We start from the raw sequence: 24099 nt of genomic DNA, 5'->3' as shown, positions 1-24099 counted from the left end.
GGCAAGAAAGGCAGATTTCAAAAGGGTAAGTTCTGTTTCCTTTTTGTAGCTGAGAAAAAAGACCCAAACAAGTGACCCACTCTTTGCACTCAACTGAAATTGGTGGGTTGTCTGCCCTGGTATGTGGGGTCTGTGTGGGGGCCAAAAATACAAGCTGGCTCAGTTTTAAAGTACATGTTGATATTTATCAGAGACCACCAATTTTGGGGAGATGATAACAGCAGTAATATTAATTAGGTTTTAATTTATGAATTCCATCTAGAATTCATTGCATATTTTTCTCTTATATTTAGTGTTTGCTGACTTGCATGAGTGCAGGCTGTCGAATAAGCACTGTAGCAAAAAAAAAAAAAAAAAGAGTAATTTCAAATGCCTTGACAAGGCATTCCGACGTAAGCTGTTTTTTGGCATTCTAAACTTTTCCATACCTAAAGGAGATTGGAGAACCCACTCATCATCCCCACAGAGATTGCACCACTAACACTTAGTGCATAATAACCTTTTAACACTCTCCACTGTAACCTTTTGACCACAGCAATTAACCTAGCTGTCTTTTTACCTCAGCTCCAGAGACGAAGTAAGACTGAAACAGCACTGAGAAGCAGCTATAGAGATATCATCATTAAACTCTGAGCAGTCTCTGTTCCTAGGCCGCTTTGGATGGATGAAGGTCTGGTTACTACCGCAAGAAGAGAATCTCTTTTCCAAGGTCAGCTTCAGACAGCGCCGTGGGGAAGCTGATCAGGAGCCACTTGACAAAACAGGGTGTAGAAGCTTTCTAAGGGAAATATCCTTAATTTGTAGCTATGTCACCTCCCTTTGCTGCATTTTTTGTTTGTTTTCCATTAACAAACGCTATGTAAGCAAACCTGCCCCAAGATCACATGGTACGGAAATAACTGCAATGCACTCACATGATAGAGCAATAAAAAAAGCCAAATTTGCCTTTAAAATATGAAACTAGTACTATTTCCTCATTCCCGACTTGCTAACTATCTATTAAATTGGCCAGCAGCTACTTCAGAAGTGGCTGCTACACATTTATTGCATGTTCCCCACTGTTGTTCAATTTTATGTGCTCTAGCAGGGGGAATACACACACTGGAAATGCACTTACTGTGCAAAGGGGGCAGAGTGAAAGTCCCAGGGCTGCAGTTACCTAATGAAGTGTTGTATATTCTAGGGGACTAGAGAAATGCAAATGTTCTTTCTGATCATTCTTGAATTTTTTTCTGGACAATCTTGGCAGCTTGACTCCTGATTTTAAAATCTTCAGTTTTGAAGCACCAGGTAACAGTTCCCCTAAACAAACTATAGAAGCCCCTACAAATTAAAGCAATCTGCATAATGACCACAAGAGGATGAAAATCCAGGGGAAAAAAAGGGTTTTGAAAACATAGTGGAACATAAAGTACAAGCTGTTGTAATTATGTCCACTGCCTTGCTGCCCTGAGCCTCATTGACTCCACTCTGATAGGCATTTTGTAAGGTAAGTGCCAGCAGACAGCATCTGCCCCAAAGGCAAACCAACATAAATAAACGATAGAAGGAATACAAAGCAAAAATTAAGAAACATTTTATTATAATCGATACGTGAATTCCTACAAGGCCTGAATAAATGCTGGTACACCCAACGTTTGTCTGTTTTTTTTAAATATACCAGCTTTTTTAACAAAATAATTCCTTCTACTGACAGACTTTGTTTGCCTGTACCATCACACGATCTTGGTTACAATAACACTACTGTTTAGTTTCCTAGAATATTTATATTTACCTAAACTTAATGCTAAGTTAGCAAATCTTGAGAGGGAAAAGACTGTCTTCTCACAAAACAGAGAATCTCAGTGCCAGGAATCACTACAGTATAGCCTGGAAAACTGGTTAAAGCAAGGACAAAGAACAGGTCAAAGCTCATTTTAAAACAACACCAAAAATTTATATAGGTGCTTCTGAGTCTTTGTATTTTAGTAGTTGAATGAAAGGCAACTATCATCACCCTGCTCTCCAGAGAGGTAATACATTTACTTTGCTTGAGTGTTGCCTTTGAAGTCTTGTCATTTACTGTTTTAATAAAAGCATAGCATTTTAAACATTAAATCTTAAAGGAATCCAGCTCACAGATTTAGAATGAGGTCACAAGTTGAGAGGCATCTTTCTCCAGTAGGAAAACCATAAAGAGATACAAGAAAGGCAAGATGAGAACATACCTTTCTTGTCACACCCAAATGTCATGTCTGGGTAAAGCAATTGAAGTTCTCACCTGAAAAAAGCAAAACAAAACCAACCAACCAATAAAAAACAAAGAAACAAACAAAAAACAAAGAAACAAAAAAAAAAAGAGAGAAGGCTCAGTCTCAGAGCACCACAACAAATCAGGAAAAACAGTCCCCCTTTTCCTAGGTTTTATAGAGCCCTCCCACAACGGGTACTTGTGGCTAATGTATTAAAATGAGAGAGAGAAAGAGGAGCGAGACAGAAGGAGCAAGTAGATACGAGTAAACAGTACTGTCATTGTGCAAATATTTTTAGGGCAGCTCTGGCAAAAAACACTGTCTGTAAATCAAGAGTTGCTGTGATATACTAAAACAGGCTTCTTATGAAATCTGGGAACTAAATCTTTTATATTCTTGTTGTTTAATAACCAAAAGAAAAGGATTAGGAAAGAGCCTGGGGAAGGTTAAAAGCACAGTTTTCCAAATATTTATTAGGAGCTCCTCGTGAGCAAGATGAAAGAAGGACTGTATCTGTTTGATTATCAAACAAACTACAGCCAGCCTGCAGCTGCAGCATACTAGGCTTTTATCCAGGCTAGTCCACAGAAACAGATGAGAAACCTTCCAAAATGAGGACTGCATAATAGCTTATTGCTTACCTGATGGTCTAAAGTATCCTTTTGTAAAACACTTGCTACATTTTACTTTTAATATCTATCCTTACCAACCCTTGGTAGTGGCTGAGGCTCCCTGTTACATATCAGTCTGGAATACAAGTCCATTATATCAGTAAAAGATGATATCTCCTGACACACACCTATGGAACTGGTGAATGTAGCTGCAAAACAGTCAACACCTGGGTGAGATTGTGACCTCTTACAATGTTGGTTTACAATGGTCAGCATTCCAAGTGAAGAGTTGATGTAATAAATTCACTGAAATGGACTTTAATTAAAGTTTATTTCCCATAATACCATAGAAATAGCTCAGAAAAGCATGCCACAAGGTTATGGGGAATTCTGAGCATTAAATAAAGGCTGTTGTCTAGCAGTTGTATCAGTAGTGGAAAGCTGGAAATGTGTCAACATTCACTCAACTCTCTCCACTATTATTGGAACCTGTGTGAATGTTGCTTTCTCCAAGCTATCTGAAAGCTACAAGATGACACACAAAGGTTCTGTTGCTGGGCAGGGCTCCCCGGGGTTTGGACGAGGAATAGCTATGAAGACAAACCAGCTGGTATCACATTTTCTCTTGTAAGAAGTTAGCGGAGCTACTTTATATCCATCAACACAGAGAAGGTAAGAGACTCAGCCTTCACCCGGTCAATGGTATCCTCTGATTGTCCTTTCTGCTGGGCTGCAGAGAATGACATGGTTCTGAAGCCCAGATGTAACCTTGCCAAGGAATCACAGGAAGCCTAGAGCCATGGCAGGTGCATGAAAGACAAATGAACCTAATAAACTACTAAGAGAATTAGCGCTAGACTATTAAGCCCAGGTCCCTGGTGGTATAGAGGTATTTAAAAATCAGAGGGAATTAGGAGTCTAAATATATGTGCAGCTTTGGTCCTGCAGATTAGATTGTTTTACTGGAAGTTTCAAAGCCATCAGATGGGCTCTGATTTCCCTTGGAAAATCAAGCAAGAAACTAAAAACTGAAACTTCTTAGAGCTTTTCTTGCTACAGAAACCTCCTTTTGCCTTGGTAATAAAGCTTTCACGAATGTCTCTCATCTCTGAGATTTCAGTCATCCCAAATACTCTCCCCAAAAATTCCAGACTGCATCCTTTTCTAAAACTGCACCAGTTTTTCTGACCTGACACTTTACTTTCTAGCCAGATTTTAGCTATTCAGAGGAACAGTAAGAAAAAATATTAGTATGAAGAATTTAGAATTTCATCTATGCAGATCAACAAATATTCCAGAAAATGTGTGTGAATATTCCTCTACTAGAGGAATGTTTGGAGAAAAGATTATGTAAATAACAAAAAATAATAATAAAAAACAAGTTAAGTGACCCAGGTCAAGTCTATTTCCTTATTTATTTCCTGTATTGTGCTACTGTTTATTCCAGGAGAGAGAAAAATAAAAGGAGAGGGGGAGGGATAGAATAAGCAGAGGTAGTTTATAAAAATATTGTAAGAATAATGCTGTTCCCATTATCGCAGGGCACATCTGTCAACTCTATCCATTTCTTCTAGATGAGGTGGAGAGATCTCTGACATTTCAAATGCATCACCCTAATCAAATCCCTATCCCCTGAAATGCTTTCTGAGACTGCATTATAGGTCTATAGAAAACCACGAATGAATTATACTTTGGAAAACAATAAGTTAAGTAGCAGAAACAGAGCTGAAATAACCGGGTTCACCAGCAGTAAAAAGTAAGGGAACCTCAACATGAAGCATTTTCAGCCCTGCACCACTGAGATCTGCAGGGCTCTGGGGAGAAGACGTTCAGTGTGTTCCCGTTTACCACCATGGAGCAGAGACATTATCAACACTTCTCACTCTGCTGCACTGCCTGGCTGGGAAGTCAGACATGGACTTCCATGAAGGGCTGAGGGGCCTTTAAAGGCAGATTCAGGCTCAGTTTTTTAGCCAGAGGATTTATTTGACTTTCTTTGCTCACAGCCCTTAGTAGTAGTCACTTTTCAACCTCTCTCTCAAAGTGTCCCTTGTCCTTACAGTCAGCACTGCCGACAAAAAAGTTATGAAACGATGTAAATCATTGTATTGTACTAAAAATATCTAAAAGTTATGCTTGTTGGTTCAATTACAAGCACTGTAATCGGCTTGGTTTGTTGCTTTGTAATTCTCTTCAGCCACCAAAACAGGGAATATCTAGTCTGAACCAGAGACCTCAGCTTCTACAATCAATGAGAAGAGGGATTTACACGCAAAAAGCAATTTTTCCTGTTCTAGGACTCACTTAAGACTAAGTCATTTGATGTATGTTCCCTTTCTTTGTCCCCACCATTAAACTACAGAGAAAGTGCAGAGCATCAGTTTAGGTGAGGATTCGTTTCATCTAATTATAGGTGTCTACAAGTTAAACACCTGTACTCTCTGAACAGTTAGAGCAGTAGATGTCCCTACAGGGTAATTTGTTCCTTCTTTCTTAAAGAAGGACCTTAGGGTGGAACAGGACACACCGTGGAAGGCCTTATTCTTTCTGTTAAACTCCCTTTTTGAGGGAGTTTAAGAATGGGTTTCATAACACTTTTTGCTTGTTTACCATCCAGGCATAGCACTCAAAGATTTCTGTTATAGTTAATATAATTTATATAGAATAATACCAAGAAATGAAAGAAGTAAAGTAGGAAAAAAAAAGAAGAAATATGTAGTCAAAAGGAAGAAGAAAGTAGTCTAGAGTCACAAAAAAACACTCACAGGGCTCTGAAAGGTCATTTAGTCCATCCCCACAATCAACTCTTGATCAACAAGAAGCAGTCATGTGGCAATGAAGAGAACGCTTTGACTGAGTATAAGCAGTGTAATGCTATTAACCCAGCTGCTTGGATACTTGGCATCTGGGACAAGAATACTCCAAACTTCAAATACAAGCAACAAGAGATAAGAGGGAGGATCGCAACAAATGCCTTCACACTCTGTGGACACATTGCTTTCATTTGTAGCACTGTCAAGAGACCAAGGATTTAGGATAAATGCACTGAAATGTTCTGGTCAAGGCACTTTGTTGATGCTATTGTTTCTGCAAAAGAGAAACAAGTGAAAACAAGTTTCCATGAAGAATTTAAAGCAAGAAATATCATGTATGACAGCAGGACCAAGCTCACGTTGTACAGCTGAATTTATTAGTGGGATCCCAGCTGGAGTTACATTGATTTGTGCCACTTAGGATTGATTCAAAATACCTTTTTCCCTAACAAAGTAGTGTCAAAGCAAAACTAGTAAGGGGACCTTCTCCAAGAGGAACTTGCAGGTAATTTACAACCTTACAACTGCTAAGCAAGGCTTGGTTAAAAGCCTAAATTGTGAGCTTGAGCAATAGAACTTGCTGGGAAATTTGATGGAACAAGTTCCATAAGTAAGCATTTTCCTACAGAAAACTGTTTGGCTACTTTTTTAACTCAATATATTAAAAAAAATAATGTATTTTCAGGCTTCTCGGAGGGCAATAATTAGATTAGCTGAACTGTACTAACACATTAAGCACAGTTTCCAATCGAGAAATGGCAATCCAGAATATCTCAAAGTCCCACGAGAGTCACGGTGGACCTGTCTCATATCAGGTTATTTCCAAGTGGGAGATTTCATCATCTGGACTATATCTACCATGATATAATGTGACTTCTGTCTGACTCTTTTTTTGTATGGGAGTCACATGATTGCAGGTCCATGTCAAGAGCTTCCAGCAGTTTCCCATGGAATCCAACCCTGTAGTCTGCTCTCCCCACTCCAACTACCAAAACCTTGCCATGCAAACCCAATACAATACTGGATCCCTCAGTTAGAAAGTCAGGGGAGCAGGGAACAGCTATACATTTTATTTTAGGATACTTATCAAATACTAATAAAAAGTAAGCTTATAGATCTACAGCTGTCTCAATAGGAAAAGGAAATCTGGTATTCTTTCCTCTTGTCATCTGACCTGTTCTCAGCCATTCTACATTCATTATGGCAAATGTACTTTTCAAAGACTAGAGTGGTGAAAGGAGCCTAATCGAACTCTCGATGTGACTCCTCAGCTGTGACATTTCTTTTGCTAATTCTCTGGGAGACAAACCCTGCAGCTCCTGACAATAATTAAACAGAACCTTGAACAAATTCCTGCTGTGAAAACAGGATCAGACTCTGCTCTTCACGCTGCTGAGAAGAGTATTACAAGCTCTTGTCTTTATTTTTTAGGTGCATTTGTTTAAAGGTTGCCAGTAAGCCGTGATGTGAATGTTACCTCCCTTGAATTTTCACTGCGCACTGAGAAAAATGATGTCTGTCCTAATTATAAAATATTACTTTGCACATGGAGAATTAATAGTTTTAGGAGTGGCTCAATCTCTCAACTTTCTCTTCTTGCTGGCAAAAATTGCTCTTGGCTTTTCTCTTCTCTTTGGACCTTAGGTGAGGCAGCCAGTTCATGAGGGCTTAGTCTGTGGGTGCTGTACTCTTCAAAAACACTTGGTCTTTGGTTTTCAGGGATCCTGCTCCAGTGGTCCAGGACATGGAAATTTAGAAATTTAGAAATTTAGAAAGAGCTGATGATTAGAGGGATTCCTGAGCCTTGAAGACCCACTTCTGAGCTCCACTCTCTGCCAAACTCAGACTCTCCCATTCTCAGTTCTGTGAGAAAGCACAAGAGGAACTCCATCCCCTGGAATACCTGTTTTGTTCCAGATCCAGTTGTTGAATGTTACCTCTTGCACAGCCTGCTGGCACTCCTGCCATGCAATATCCTCATCTGAAAATTCTTCACAGGGATGTGTAGCTTTGCTTTCATTTCCCCTTTTAGTCAGTGCAACTAGAAGGGAACAAAAATGCCATCAGAATGTAAATTTTTTCAGGTCTCAAAAGTTTTTGACTCAGAAAGAAGAAAGCAAACCAAAAATCCACCAATCATAAAACCTCAGAAATCAGAAAAAGAAGGAACATCAGGAAGAGAAATGTGTCAGCAACATGATTGAGCTGGAAGACTGTAGTGCTCTTGGGTTACCTATCTCTGTCATAATATGTCAGATTTCCTCACAATTAAAATTCAGGTTTATGAGATGGAGCTGGTTTGCTGCTATCAGGAAGAGTCTGTAAGCTAAGCACTGTGTGACCTGATGAGGTATAATGAGAGAGGAATATTGTCTTTGCCATTCCTTTCTGACATATCTTAAAGGAGAATTCAGCATTAACATCATCTCTTATTATACTATTTTTACTGCAGAAGCCTAGTGTTCATTTGACATCTTATTCTCCACTGCTTCTGGGCAAGAGGAAAACAAAAAGTTTTCCACAGCAATTTAAAGATTTTCGAGTGAAGCAGCCAGGTGATCATTTGTTACAGGATAAGTCAGACTACTCTCAGTAATAACTAACCCAATACCTGTAGTTCAGGTTCAGAAAAAATTTGAATCTCTTTTAGACATTGTGGAAAGTCAGTTTATTTTACTGTGGAGAGCCAGATTATTTAGGCTGTTTAGTGTTTGCTGATTTCTGTACTGGACGGTTGACCTGAGACCATGGCCTTTTCTCATGGCCTTTTCTCATAGCCTTTCCTAGTCCTGGCCAGGCTAAAATCCAAGGGATTGGAAGAGAATCAGGTTTCTCAAGATCTAGAGCCCAATCTGAAGATGAAGAGAAAATGGGTGGCTTCTAGGAACTTTTACAGAAGTACCAAGTGAGTCTTTCAAATCCCAATTTAGAGGCCTTTACTTGCATACAATTGACAGCCACCCTCCTAGTCCTTGATTAGGTCCCATAAGTTGGCTGCCAAAGGACTATTACACTATTGCTGGCAACATGCATCCTCCTGGGAGGCACATCATATCCTTGAAGATCAGCAAGGATGTCTCCCGTGCTCTGTAATTCCAACCAGTCCTAAATAAATCCTGCAACTGTAGTCTATTTTGGGTTTCTCCTACAAATACAGAACAGTAAACCTACTTTCCCCACTACTCTGATAAGATCTTCCCACAGCTAGTAAATAGTGCACCCTTTATAGGAAAGACTTAGAAATTACATCTAAAGTCAACTCTAGTTTTGCCATTTGTACATTAGAAGACACGACATTTCACCCAGTTACTCTGCGTATTTGGTTAATTTTGAGTCTGACCTCATGAGAATATTTGCTCTTGTCAACTTCTCAAAATCAATTTATAAAACCTGAAGAGGATTGACTGTGTGAACACTTTTAATGTGATGGTGTTTAAAGTCATGCAGGATAGCATAAATAGCCTTCAGATGTGGCTACACTAAATTATTTCACTTGCCTTATAAAAGCTGAGGGTGATTGACATAGGCAACCCAAGAACTCAAGTGGGCAGTTCTTCACTGAAAGGCAGTACCTCATTGCTGAAGACAAGGTATGATTAGTGTTTGTCGACAATTCAAGAAATCAAATGCAAATCCTAGATTTTCATTGCATTTGACTGAGGCCATTTGTTTGAGTGTGTCTTTATTATTTTGTGGTTACCCTTAGATTTTTTTCCCAGCCTAGGACAATACATGAGAGTTATTCAGATCCTGAGAAGCAGGAGGGAAGCGTGAGGCAGAAGAGGTACCTCAAGTTAAAACCTCTTTGCAGTGGTTATTCAAGTAGCCTTGTCCATCTAAAACAAGAGTGAGTATCTACAGGACTAAGGATGATAGTGAGGGAAGGGCAGATACACACAAGTGTTTTGAAGAAGGCTAATCAAGCTGAAGAAAATATCTGCCCTCCAACCGATTATTTAAATCTATAAGATATTTGCAGAAATATGGAAAATATGGAAGTGCTTTTTGAAGGCAATGAAACTATTCTTATGGTTTAAGTAAAATACATGGAACCAAGCTTACAACTGCTTCACAAGAGTGAGTCCTGTTTGGACACAGTGGTTGAATGGCTTTGAAGTTTCTTCCTGAGATTAACTGGTGGTGGGAAACAAGATTTAAACCACATATATGCCTATAAAGAAGGCAGAAATAGTTCCCAAGAGGAAAGATCATAAACATTGCACCAAACACCAGGTGAAATAACCCTGCAATGTAGTGGCACTTTTTGAATGGAATTGCATGAAACTACCTGCTGTTGTAATGTGAATTTTACAATTATATTTTTTTTAGACAGATACATATATATATGAGTATAAGCTTTTTATTGCATGCCAAAATGTACTTTTGCCTCATGTGAATGGCCTTTCATCAAGCAGTACCAGACAGCTGCTATGAGAGTACAGAATACTGAATAAATAATATACATGGTATTTCTCATTAATAGCCCAGACATCAACAATAAAAGCATGAACTCAGAGAAACAGGAGCCACATGACAGGAGAATCTGATGACTTGATCCATAAACTTCAATTTAAATTCCTGTCATAAAATATTAAATACAATAATGATGTCATTCAGCAAATCAGTCTCTGATGAGCATTAAGAATTCCTGATGACAGCTCCTGGGAGAAGGAGGGATTCTGATGAAGCCAAGAGGAAATAGGTAGTCCACAAGAAGTTCAAAATGCCCCTCAGTTGTGCTGTATTGATAAGATTTTCATTACTGCCACTGAGTCCCCAATGGTGATCAGAGAAGCAGCAGAGAAGGTTGCTCCAGTTTCCTGTGGCTATTAACAGTTTGTCCTGAGTGTGAGGATGGAATTACTCATCATGCACCTCTTTACACTTCTCGCTGCCCACTCACCTGCACTTAACCATGCCATTGCCTCCTAAACTCAGAACCTGGTTCTGATTTGCACTCCCTGATTTGACAGTATACAGCAAATCCTATGATGTTTTGCTCTCACTCTGTGTGGTCCATATTGGACATGTCAGTTACTTGTGCTCCAGTCCAGAAGGATTCAGTGCCATCCAGTGCAAAGCACTGCAGAAAAGGTACCTCACCAGGATACAAGTGCCCCAGCATTGGCGAGGTGAAGAGAAAGCATCTCTGAAGGGAACATCTTGGACTAAACCCATTTGGCCCATGGTCTTATGAAAGGTTTTGGTAATAACAAGACCACAGAAAAACCAGTAGGACAGAGATGAATTACTTCAAGGATCCTCAACACCTTAGCCATTTCTCCAAGTAATGTCCCTTAGTTTTCTCCTTAAAGTGGGTATAAACTGTTGTAAGGCTTCATTCAGGATTTGAACAGGCCAGAGAAACTTAAATAAAAAGGAGGCTGTAGGCACTTTGACTTTTAGGCTGAAGTTGTGATTTCATTTTCTGCCTTTGCTCACAGAACTTTTTATTATAAATTCCAAGAAAGATTATGCTGTAATAAAGAGGTTAGTCAGTGGAATTAACGGCTAAGAAACTTTGAAGAGATGAACAGGAGAGCCTTGCTGTGCTGTGTGTCATTGGCTTGTGTAATAATTCAGTGTTGTCTCGGAGGAGGTCAGCTCGTCAAACACTAGCTCAAATCTGGGAAGGGACTAATAATATATGACCCTTACCATAGCTTACAGTCATGCAGGCTTTGAGCATGAGCAATCAATTTTCATACAAAAAAAGCTACCATTGTAAAGAGAAGACATTTGAAATTGCCTCCTCCATGATACTGATTCTTAGGGCTGGACAGAGTCACCCTTCAATTTGTTCAGCAGTACCACAGCCATGACCCAGTCCTTCATGAAACCACCAAAGGTTTTTGTTTGATTTTCTACAAGCAGAAAGTCCTCTCACACATACACATATTTCTTTCAGGCTCTCGAAGAGTGAGGGTGATGCCAAACAGGAGCTCAGACAGAGAGAAGAAAAGGGCAATCTTTACTCTTTTGCCACCTTAGGCAAAGGCATCTGTAAATGGCAAGAAATCAAATGTGATAAGCAGCTCTTGTTTGTCCAATTTCCAGAATTTCCATGGAAACCTAACCAATTGCCAGACTGTACATGGCAGTGTACATGAAAATAGTGAGTATGAGAAAGGAATATTGAAGCAATTTATTTTTTTAAGCTCCTCAGGGGCTTGCTAGCCCCCTTACTAGCCACTAACACCTTCATCCTAATTACACTCTCATCCAGTCAACCAACTCTATGGTAATGAGAGGTGGACTGAAGTAAAGACTGCACAAAAATCATGGGGTATGGAAATATGTATGAGCCCAGTTCATTACTTTTAAGGAGTGCTGCACATATTAAATGCATCTGGGACTCAGCCAGCACTGTATGCCATGCACATACATTTACTTGAGGTATGGAGGTACCTCCTTTTCCTCAAGTGACAGAACACTAGAAGAAAGGTCAGATTTATGAATTTCTAAGCTGCAAGGCTGCTTGCTGATGGTTTAACAGCCATTTTCAGAATTACAAACGTTTGTATAGAAGTTTTGGACATTGAAACAGGTAAAGAAAGTAAAAATCTAACCTATACAGGGAATTATTATTATTATTGTTATTTTTATTGGTGTTATTGCTGTTAATAATTAAACATTTATGATTGAATGTGGAATCCCCTTGCAAATATACTACTACTACTACTACTGCTACTACTACTACTACTGCTACTACTACTGAATTTGCAAGGACAATCCACAATTCGGGTCACTTGTTGGACCAAAAAAAATAAAGGTGCAATAAGATTAAGAACAGTAGTTATTGAAACAGAACAGCTTAAATCTGGTGAGGAAATTCAGCCAGTTTGCAAGGCTGGCAGCTAGTCAGCCAGTGAATGGGCTCTCATGGCAACGAATCCCAAGCAGTGATTGAATTCAACACAGGATTTCTTTCTCACATTTGAGTCCTAGTTTATAGACCTCAGGACAAGCTTTGTTAAATTAGGCTATAATTCCTCCATTATAAAATGACATCTTAATGGTTCTGATCTTTTGGAAGACTTTTAGCAGATTAGGAGGTGATGGGATAGGAGAAAAGATTTATTGCATGCTCAAAGCCATGTGGTAATCCAAAGGGATTTATAGACAGTACTCTTCACTACTTGTGCTGAACAAGGATGTGAATTATTTGATTCTGATAACATGAGAATCCTCTTACAGTACAGTATGAGCTGGAGAAAATGTGAACATTGCTAAAAAAAATTCAAAAATAGTTTTCTCCTTTAGCTGTTAGTTATCTTTAAAGGAGTAAAAACCTGGGTTTATATAATTTTTAGGTCCCCACAGATAGAGAGAAATTTTGAATAAAAACTGCATTGAATGTCTATGGATACTGATAGATGGAAATTTCCATCAGAAATATTTTTCCAGCTGTTGAAGTGTGCAAAGTCACAGAAGTTAAAACTTTGCGCAAGGTTATTAATTTCGGTTTGGACATAGAGGTTTCTAGGATTTGGGAGATAATTTCATATCTAGATAGAGGACATTTGAATTCATGGCCTTGTTCAGCCCAGTCCAGACAAGACACGGGGCTTAAGGGTGCCCTCAGATATGTTTTCCTGCTGCATCCAAGCTATTTTAGTCAGTAGCTTTCCAGTTGTTTTCCACAACTAATCCATTGCAAGGAGAAAAATATCCTCTCCAAGACTTGCCAGTAAAGCTGAATGTGTACCCCATAGTTACAGTATTTTCATCTGAATTATCTAGACTATGAACAAACTACAGTTTAAAGAGTTTGTACATAATGCAGTGTATACAATGATAGCTACTCGTTCATTTGAATCTGAAATATTCATGCATCTCTGATTAGATACTCTTATAAGCCTCATTAATATATAGCTCTGGGTTAATTACAGAAATGTTTTCATTCCAACTCCAGGATGTAGTAAAAAATTATTGTCTTCACACCCGAGAGGAGACAAAGGGATTATATGATTAATCTAAGGTTATAAATGATATCTGTGGGAGGCTCAGTAAGAGAAAACCTAAATCCTAATACTTCATCCTTGCTTCACTCTCCACACTTTGAAAATTTGCTTTCAAGAATTTTAAAAGAATTGACAAAAGAATTGATATTCTTAGCCAATACAATTGATATTCTTAGCTGTAACAATTGATACTCTCAGCTGGAACAGTAGGGAAATCCTATAGCAGAAATATAAGCATGAGAACAGGTTAAATTGGGAAACAAACAGTTGTTAGTTCAAGAATAATTTCACTGGAAATAAACAAAAGCCAGGTTTTTTTAAAAAACTTGATAAACCTTTTTCCCCTTAATAAAATCTCAAGTTTAGTTCCAAAGGGCTCTGCTCTTCAGACTAATCTGAACTAATAGACAGGCTAAATGCTTTTATGGTTTTAGTACATCTGAGTGCTAGGTCACATAATAAGCAACCAAGAAATTGGGCTACATACAGAGATGATATTTCTCATACCTGAGAGAGTTCTAAGATATCCTGAAAAAGGTAGAATAAAACTTGGAAATCAGCAGTGAAAGCCAGACAAATTCACTCTCATAACAAAGCTTGATTTTTTTCAACAGGCGTGATAACTAATCATTTGCACAATTTACTATGGAACAAAGTAGATACTCCATCACTTTAAAATTTTAAATCAAGCTGAGCTTTTTCAATGAGATGTATTTATTAAGCTGGCAGCACCATGCTTCAGTGGGGCGGGAGAGGGGGCAAATCACCTGATGGAATTTGTTACTCTGCATTATAAAGGAAAATCACACAAGAGATTCCTTCGACCTATCAGACCCAACATCTTTCTTTAGTGGTGTGAAGTGACAGGATTTCACTGTTGTTAAAATCTGATTTAACCCATTATGTGTTTCTGCAGAAAAGCAGGAAAGTTTAATATAATCGCTCAGGTTAGCGTTTTGCAAACCACACACAGAAGAGTGCTTGTGCATGCTTCTTTCTGCTTTTTCTCAGAGCTAAATCTTTGCAAATATTTATGTGTCCACCACAACTGACAGCTGCCACATCTTTCATGATTTAACACACTTCTGTACTAAAGGACTCTCTCTGATTTCTTAATTTATTCTATTTTGCCCCTCTGTGTTCTCCCTGTTGGAATCCAATTTGTGATGCTAATTAAAAGCCAGTGCCATTTCAACTGGGGAAGATTCTTGCCTTGCTAAAATATATGTATTTATTTCCTTCAGATGTACAATTACTGTTCTCACACAATAGTTGCCACAGAGCATAAAATTATTTCAATGCCAAGTTTAGCAATTGGAATTACACCCTGGCTGTAATGCTTTTAATTAGCCATTACTCATTGGAATGGAAACTTGTTTAATAGTTCTTTCACTTGATGAGACTGATTTTCACTGGAAGAAAAAGCAGCTGTCCTCAACCATGCTAAATTTGAGATTATGTCAAGCCTTCGGGTTGTATCCAGGACATAGAGAATGCTTTCCCTTCCTCTGCTTGGCAATAGTCAGTGCTACAAACTCCACTGCACGGACTGATCTGTAATGTGTCTGTGGAGTACCTAATAGTCTGCAATGAGTCATAACAAGAGGCTCCTTAACATGATAGTTTTAAGATCAAGTCTAGGAATTTCAAGAGGGTTAATAAATAAGAGTGAGACATTCACCCCCATGCAGTAAGAGTGTCAGGTCTATGTAGATCTCCATCTTATGGGCTGAATTGAATTGTTATGAAGGGGTGAAGTGTAGCACATTGTCACTCAAGTGAATATCTGAGCTCTGCGTAGCAGTTGAGCAAGTTGCTCCTTGTTACTTGACAAATGCATTCCCTACCTGGGAATGGTAGGAGCTCTCCTGTGCTTTCAGTCCTTGTATTTGGGCTTATAATGAGCTTTACAGATCCCAAGAAGGAGTGATGGAACAGGGCAACATCAGTCTCCAGACTGAAGGGATTGCTGTGTAGCAGTTGCCATACAAAGCCATCCCTCCTGGTCACAGCTCTGCCTGGCCCCTCTCTCACCTTGTAAGAGACACAGCAATGGAGGTTCTCTGTTTAGTATCAGACATCATGGTGGGCTAGTTGTTACTGGTTTAGTTTCTAATCCCTGCTTCCCTTGCTCCCTCTTCCTGCTGAGGCACCTGCCTCCACTGACTACACCTCTAAGTGGGTGTTTTCCCAGTCTGGGTCAGTGCAGGAAGCCTAAGGAGATGGATTGGGGTTGTTGGCGTTAAGCCACAACCAGCTATGTTCCCTCTCACCTGACAGCAGCCCCTCACACCACTTCACCACTCAGAGTAATTTACTCTTCTGTTTTTCTGGTTCTGCAGAGATGCAGAAGAAACCTTGTTAGGCCAATTCAAGTCCACTGTACTTTGTGAAGGGGAATAAGACACCGGAAGTGGGAGGGAATCTGAAGAATTTGCTCATGTTGTGTTGACTGTCCACAGTCAAATATAAAAGACTGGATTGTAAAAGCAAAATGTGCTCCCATCCCTTTATTTCTTCTCTCACATTATTGTTCACACATCACTGGGTTACTGTTGGTTCCCTGAAATATGATTTTTGTACCTCGTGATATGCAACAAACTTCTGCAAACCTATAAAATAAGAGCGGTCCTTGTCTCATTCCTACTTCAAGCACCTTAAAAAAAGCAATGCATTAGGCAATGGTAGCTCAACAGCTGTTTAGTTAAATAAATAAAATGACCATCAGTCTTTCTGCAATTGGAGCTTATGTATTTTTCAGCCAATTTTACTGAGGAAGGATCCCTGTCTAAGACAATATCTGTTTTCAGTATTATCTTGATTTACAGTGCTGCTCTTCACTTTGGTATTTCCTGATGAGTAACGTTTACATTCTGCAACCCAGTGAATAACAGTGGATAATCCTGTCTTGTTGGATTAGGAATTTTTCACCAAAACCTGGTTTTTACTTCAGTTGCCCAAACCTGATTAGGGTTATGGGCTTAGTTAGAGTATATGACAGACCATCTGTTTCTGCTGTTCCTACCTAAGTTTTGATCAGCCGGCCAACTTCAAATTAACTTGATGAGACATAGAGCTCTTACACTCAGCCCTCCTACAGCGTGCAGGTCAAGAATGCCCTCCAGGGACATTTGTGTGGGCCCCGAACATGCCTACAAATTGATTTTGTATAGGTAGATTTTTCATATCAAGCAGGGAAACCAGGGGCATTCAAGTAGTCTTAAAGGAGATAAAGCTATTGGCTGGGGGCGGATGTGGGGTTGTAAAAGATGTAGGAGAAAATCCAATGTAATACAATCAAATATAAAGCTCCTAGAAAAACAGACCTTTTTAGCCCTATGGATTATAGTAACAACTAGTTCATTACAAATGCTGACTTCTGCAAAATTGCTATTTAATTTTGGACAATTTTATTAGTTACAACCATTTTCAATTTTCCCCTTAGGTAGGAAGGGAAACAAAATGGAAGTAAAACCATTTTTTTTATTTGGGGTAAATTTGTATAAGCTAGTGGAAACTATATTACACATAAATGCTCACATTCTCCTTCATGGAACCGATTTTATGGCCATACTACCTGCCTCATGAACAGTCACTGCTACTGAGATTTCCCCACATACTGCACTTTTATAGCTAAGACAACTTAATTTTGGACCCACTTCAAACAAAATTTAACATTTCTAAATGGAATTATGTTCAAAATTTTTTTTCAGGGAAGAAGTTTTATGCTTTGTCATTCTACACAATTAGGATCAAAATATGAAGCAAAATATTAGAATTTTGTATGAGAGGAGAAATCCAATTTCTGAATTAGACTAACTGTAATTCCATAGTTAATTAAAATCATATATTTGTATCTGCTTATTTATAATTTCATAATCTACATTATCATCTTCAAATACATCTATTGATAACAATTAATAAGTGATGCTATCTTACAAGTGAGTAAATATCATGAAATATATTTCTGATACAAACTCATTGAAATATTTGGAAATTCTCTTTGGCTTCAGTGGCCTTTGGATCAGGTCCCCGGTGTGTTTATCCGGCTTGAAATATTCCCAATGTTGTGCTGCTCTGAATGAGAAATAAAGTAATTCAATTCCAGATATTATGTAGCTTAGCAGAAGGGGGAAAAAATGAGGTCATGATGTGGTTATGAAATTTTTGTTCTTTTTTGCTGCTTTTTCCCAGTGTGGAAGTAGGTAAAGCTTTCATCTCTTCTGGGCAGCAGTTATGAGGATTAGGTAATAGGAAGAATTTCATTTAATCAGTTCAATGAATTTTGCCTCATTAGAAATTCATGCAAATTGTCAAGTTCTAAGTCCTCCCGAGATTGCCCTGGTGTTTTGTTTTTTTTTTTTTGAGAAGTGCATAGAAGGGTTTTATCCATAGACTGTTGGGTTCAGCTAATTACATTAAGAGCTAATACGATTTCCTTGTTTATGCTGTTTGTACAGAAAGATGATTGTCTAATCCTTTAAGCAGTACATTTAATTTTGGTTTCTATTTCAAACTTTAAATTGTGTTAACTACTTCTAGTTCTCAAGGTAAACATAGTCTAAATCTTAAATGTTTTCTTCTTTGTAGCTTCAAGGATGAAGCTGCTCTCGTTTCATTTCGTTTGAGGAACATCATTTCATGCCCATTGGTTCTAAGCTGGAGGGCAATGGTGGAAGCAGGGGAGACAGAACAGGAAAACTACTTTTCTAAAGCAAGTTCAGGACTTCATCTGCAAAATTGTCACACAGTGCCTAGCTAAAATGTTCATTGCTACACTACAGTCATTATTACTAATTATCTATCTGTCTCACATATGTCCAATCTGACCGTCCATCTCTGAGTATTTTAAATCTGCATTTGAAAGTATATAATGAAATTATACTTGGACTAGCAAATCTGTGTACGTTAATTACATTTCCTCTCTTCGGAAGTTGCGTTTCTGCTGCATTTCTGAAGTAATATCAAAGGAAAAAAAGAGTTGAAAAAGTCTTGAGAAAGAAATAAATATCACTACCTAAAACTACATGCAGATATTGTTGTCAGGTTAGTCTTCCTTCTGTTTTTCTTATAATTTCTCCAGAAGTTTACCTGGAAGAAGGTATCCAGAGGTCTGAATCTCCCTTGGGAAATTTGTAGGAAGAATCTGTAAAAAACCCCACCTTGAAATCCATTAGTTTCTACTGTTGCCTAAGCATGAGTCTCAAGTGCAGGTATACATAGCACACGCTGCATAAATCACTGCCTCCAGATATTTATAATGGAGACATCTACACCTGAACTAGCTGAGGATGTACTTTTAGGACTTGCTCTAAGGAGAGAGAGACATGTAAATAGAGAAATTAAACTTGAGCTATCAATTGTGCCTTAGATGAATTCATCTAAATCACTCCGTTTATTTCCATTCCTACAGAAGAGAACTGGTTATGTCTCTTCTCTTTCCTCTGTTTTGAATGCTTATTTAGGTGATGGACTCTTAATATCAAAGATGTTCTTGGTTGGACATTAATCCTTTATCTTAGTGACACCTGGAATCACAGAATATATCAAGTTAAAAAGGGCCCATAAAGATTATTAAGTTCATGATCCATTGAGTCCGCCATAGACACTCTTATATATACACAGTATATACTCTTTCTTCATTATGGCTACAGGAAACAACCTGAAGGTCATATCCCCGGTGGCTTAAATTAAGCTCTTCAATCCTCTAAAAATTATTAAATTCTCTTGTATTAATTAAGAGAAGATTCAATTGAATAAATGTTATGTTAATTTTGAAGGAGAGTGCAGAAGTTACCGTGGGATTCTCATCAGAATCTATACTGGTACTTTCACTGCTTAAAAATTTCATAAGTGATCTGGAAAACTAAGTGAATAATGTTGGGGCAAATTTTGTCAACAATGCAAAATTGGGACTGACAAAACTAAGGCAGCTAAAACTGGAGCAGAACAGGGGGAACTATAGAGTATCTCATGGTACCAAGTGAGGCGATGATAAAGCAACCAGTGAAATCAAACAGAAAATATTGCAACTGGGGACACTAATTCTAGCTGTATTATTTAGTGATTGGTCCAGCAGGAAGTTTCTGACAAATTGTCTTGGCTATTGCAAATCTGAGTTCCTTAAGCCTGTCCCCAGCTCATCATATCCATCTCTTCTTTTCTATCAGTCTAAAAAAGCCCCTATATTTTCCTCTTTAATGGTAGAGAGTTTTCTTTTAACTTCCAAGTACTTCATAGACCTGTGTCAGAGTACAGAAAGAAGAATATTTAAGGAGGCAAAACCAACAAGAGATAACTTCTAGTAGGGATGAATCAAAGAGCATGGAAAACGGAGAAACAAGGCAGAGTTGCTGAAATGAATATTGCTCATAACTCAGCAAAAAACTGTGGAGCATGTGTGAACATTTCCCTAAACTAAACAGAAAAGCCTATTAAGCAGGCACCTCTGGTGCATCATCACCCTGACTCTTGAGAGAAGCTCTTCTCATTCTGTGCCAAAAAGTGGCACATTCAGAAGGGCACAAAACAGAATGACAACTCAATCAGGAAAGTTAGAATGACAGCTATGCAAGGAGGCAGTAAAGAGCCTGGAAATTTTTGGCTTCCAAGACAGATAGTAGGGATCATAAGTATACAGCCAATTCTCAAAAATCACATACTATGTTAAGACAGTGAAAAAGTGATGATGAGATGCTGCTTTCCACAGTCTAAGAGTGGGGAATTATTATTGGGTGTCAGAGCTTATAAAACTTGGAAGGGAAAAACATTTACCAACAACACCTAACTAAATCATGGACCTTGTTGACACAGTATTTTGTAGATGTTTAAAAGTCTTGATGGATTAAAATAGAAGGTAAATAAGATATAGACCCCACTGGTACCTATTACATTCTTTAATTGGGATATAACCTCTAGTTCAATGTTGTCAGAAAATAGAGGGGTGTATCACAAATATTTTGAAAAACATCCAGCATCCTCTGAATCAATAAACATCCTCATTTCTGTCAGTCTAAGAACACCCTGTGTTTTCTTGTGTAATAATAGAGGCTTTGTCACTTTTTTTAACTTCCACGTTAACCTGATAATTTCCATTATAGTGATGGACAGCAGAAAACAGAGTAAACAGAAACATGCTCATCTTCACAGAGAATCAGGCTGCCAGAGGTCAGGCCCAAGTTTTCCTGTTAGACTACAGAGCCTTTGGCTCATTCTTGCTAGTGATAGCTCACCAGCAGGGGAGAGATGACTTTCAAACTCCTGCCTCTGCCCCTGCTAATTATACCGTAAAATAAGAATTTTGATGAGCCACAGTTTGTTCCAAAAGGTAATATAGACCATTTAGGTCTTTGTAAACTCTTAAGGACACAGTGCAACACAGCTGAAATGTACCAGCCAATAATTAAAAGGCAAAATAACTGATGCAGGAGGTTACCTGGGTGTATTACAGGTGTAATATGTCTTATCAAGGACAGTACACATTTACCTTTATTTCCAATCTGTTTTGGACATGCAGTTAAAAAATAATATCTTAGTCTGATCTTGAAACTCAGACCAAACAGTTTGGTTGGATTTTATTTCACATTCTTTTAAAATGGGAAAATCATTCCTCTCATTTACACTCAAGTATTGTCTTGCAACCTGCAGATAAGAATTTTCACTTTGGTATTTAAATTACCAAAAATTGCATTTAATTTTTATGTAAATCATAAATTTTTAGCTGAAAAGTATGGTGCCTAGTTTGCAAATTCAGCTTAATAACTGTTTCAATTCAGATTGTACTTTAAGCTGATAGCTTTCTCTTTACTACCTACATCACTAGTTTAAATATTGATGAAGAAAGGGAATTCCTTAGAACTGTTTGAACAATTTGGGGGATTTTTTCATTATTAAAATTATCTCTAAAGAAGTTTTCATTATCAACAATCTCTGAAGACATTTTCTTTCACATGAAGATTGGGTGTGGGTTGAAGGGAAGGAGGGAAATTGTTGTGATGGTTTTGAAAGAAGCAAGAAAATTTTTAGCTAAAAAGTTCATTCACTAGAAAAGCAATAATCTGTTTTGTTAAAAAGACATTTTTCTTCAAAATCAATATATTTTAATTGATCTGTTCCTGTAGTTAAATACCATATTTCAATCCAGAGAAATGGACTCTACAACACATCATTACTTCAGGCATATGACATCTCCTTTGAACACAGGAACAAATTGATAAGGTTAGCTTCTCACATTCCAGTGATTAACAAAGATTTTGTCAACCACTCCTCAACATCTGAAGGGAAAAACAAATAAATAAAATCAGAATCAAAAGGCAGGTAGAATTCCTGTCTGGATAAAGATTGCCGATGAAAAAAGACTTGTGCTTTATTTGAACACATTTTCCTTGCAAAGTTATCCCTCAGTGACAATGCCATCTTAGTGTAAAGTTAGAAGGTTATAATTTTCAAAGTAAATTAGACTTCATATATATTCTAAACTTTAAGGTTTTGCATGTGTGCTTAGGTAAAATATATGTGTCACCTTGAAAAAGCTGTAGAACTGTAATAGTCAAGAAGCTAACTATCCAGCTGAATTTCTAAAAAAAATAAGATTTTTCTGTTCACAGAAAAATTGTTGGTTTTTAAAAGATTTCACTAACCATATAAGCAATTTTACCTTTATTTGCAGGAACATTCCTGTGATTTCAAAAGGACTCATTGCCTCAGCTAGTAAGTATGTATATACTTACATACTGATACATACATGTACTGATTATGGCCTCATGTTCAGAGTAAAATGTTGCCCAGAATTAGATACACCAGTGCTCTTAAGGCTAAAAGAGTTCTATAATCTCTGTAATAACAGCCCCCATGTCAGAATCAAGCCCAAGGGACTGACTGTGATTTAGCTTCCACAGACAGCAGCTATTTTCAACACCAGGAAGAATTTCTCTTCTGCAGAAGTCAGCTGAAAAGGGTAAATTTACCCTTGTCAGACTTGATGTCTCTCTGAAAGCCCAATTATTTTCAAATACCTGTATTTGGTGGGGAATGATGCTTAGGTAGAGATGGCCATGGGGATGTGAACTCCACAGTTGTGGCAAGCATCAGATCTCTGGCCTTGGTACTCAGGAGCCAGAAAACCTGCATGGTCCCACTGAGTAAGGATACAGGAATGCACTTTTATCCTGGGAGGTGGCAAGGTCTAAAGTTTTCTCTCAAAGAAGTGAATGACCTGCTTAAGGTAATGTTAACCTTAAAAGAAGTTTTACTTCCCCTCTCAGGGTTCTGATCTCTGTAACCTATGCATTCCTAAGAAGACCCATGACTGAACTCAGCAGATTAGTGCTTCTCTGACTACAGAGGTCATGGCAGTGCCATGACTCTTCCTAAGGGAAAAACAACTGTATAAAATGGGGATCAACCAGCACAAATTCTGACTCAGGCCTGGGCTGGGCATGAAGGATTGATGTACCTTTTCCATAAAACTATTCAGGCAGCATGTGGCTTCAGTCCCAAGGATGAGTGACTACCTGGTTCATACTCGTAAAACTGTGGATGAAGACAGTCCCAGTCAAAGCTAAGATTCAGGTAATCAGGAGATCCAAATTCTCCAGATACGCTCACAATTGCAATCAAAGTTACCCACTAAACAGTGCTGGTGACTCAGATCCTCTGAGCATGCCACATCCAAACACCATTGCTACTAGCCTCCACTTGACACAGCATATTCAAGAACCAGTTTTACTTAAACCACCTCAAAACATTCATTTGTGTTTCAGAAGAGCATTAAAAGCCACACAGACTTTCAAAGGACCTTGTAGAAAACACTGGATGAAAAATACTTTTGGTATATTCTTAGTAGGCAACAGTCTCTAATCTAGAAGTGCAAATTAAGATGGGAATACACATGTATATATGCACATATATAGATACATACACACACATAAAGGTATACATGGGCACTGCACACGGACATACACACATGACCTTTGCTTGATACTTGAGAAATTGATGAGCTGAGGAACCACAAAGTTTAATCCAAATCAGCAGAGACAGGTAATGAACCTTTCTCCTGGGTCCTGCGTCAGTGAAATGGTTCACAGAGATTGCTTCCCAAGATAGTCTCTCTCTTCAGGGGGCTGATGCTAGATGGGCTGCAATTCCAAGTGAGACCTTGCCATGCAATTGTCCAACCTGCCTCCCTACCCCTATTGGGGATAGCCATCCCATACAGTAGCTGAACAGTCTTCCCTCACTTTTCTCTGATATTTTGTGCATCTCATCATTTGTTTTCTTTTTCTGGTCATCCCAGAAGGTACCCTGTTAAATCACCACCAGTTGTAGAGTTTCGTATTCTGGTACACCCTGGTGTGCCAATAGTTTCAATCTGAGACCTCTACATTAGCACGTCTTTCAGTAAGACTAAATCACTCTTGACAAATAGATGCCTGCAGTAGCTGATGAAAAATGGATAGGCTTGCTTGACATAAACAGGCTT

This window comes from Corapipo altera, unplaced genomic scaffold (genome assembly GCF_003945725.1).
Source record: "Corapipo altera isolate COAL_440 unplaced genomic scaffold, ASM394572v1 56, whole genome shotgun sequence".
Lineage (NCBI taxonomy): Eukaryota > Metazoa > Chordata > Aves > Passeriformes > Pipridae > Corapipo > Corapipo altera.
The sequence above is the reverse complement of the archived record's forward strand: the minus strand, read 5'-3'. Positions refer to the sequence as shown.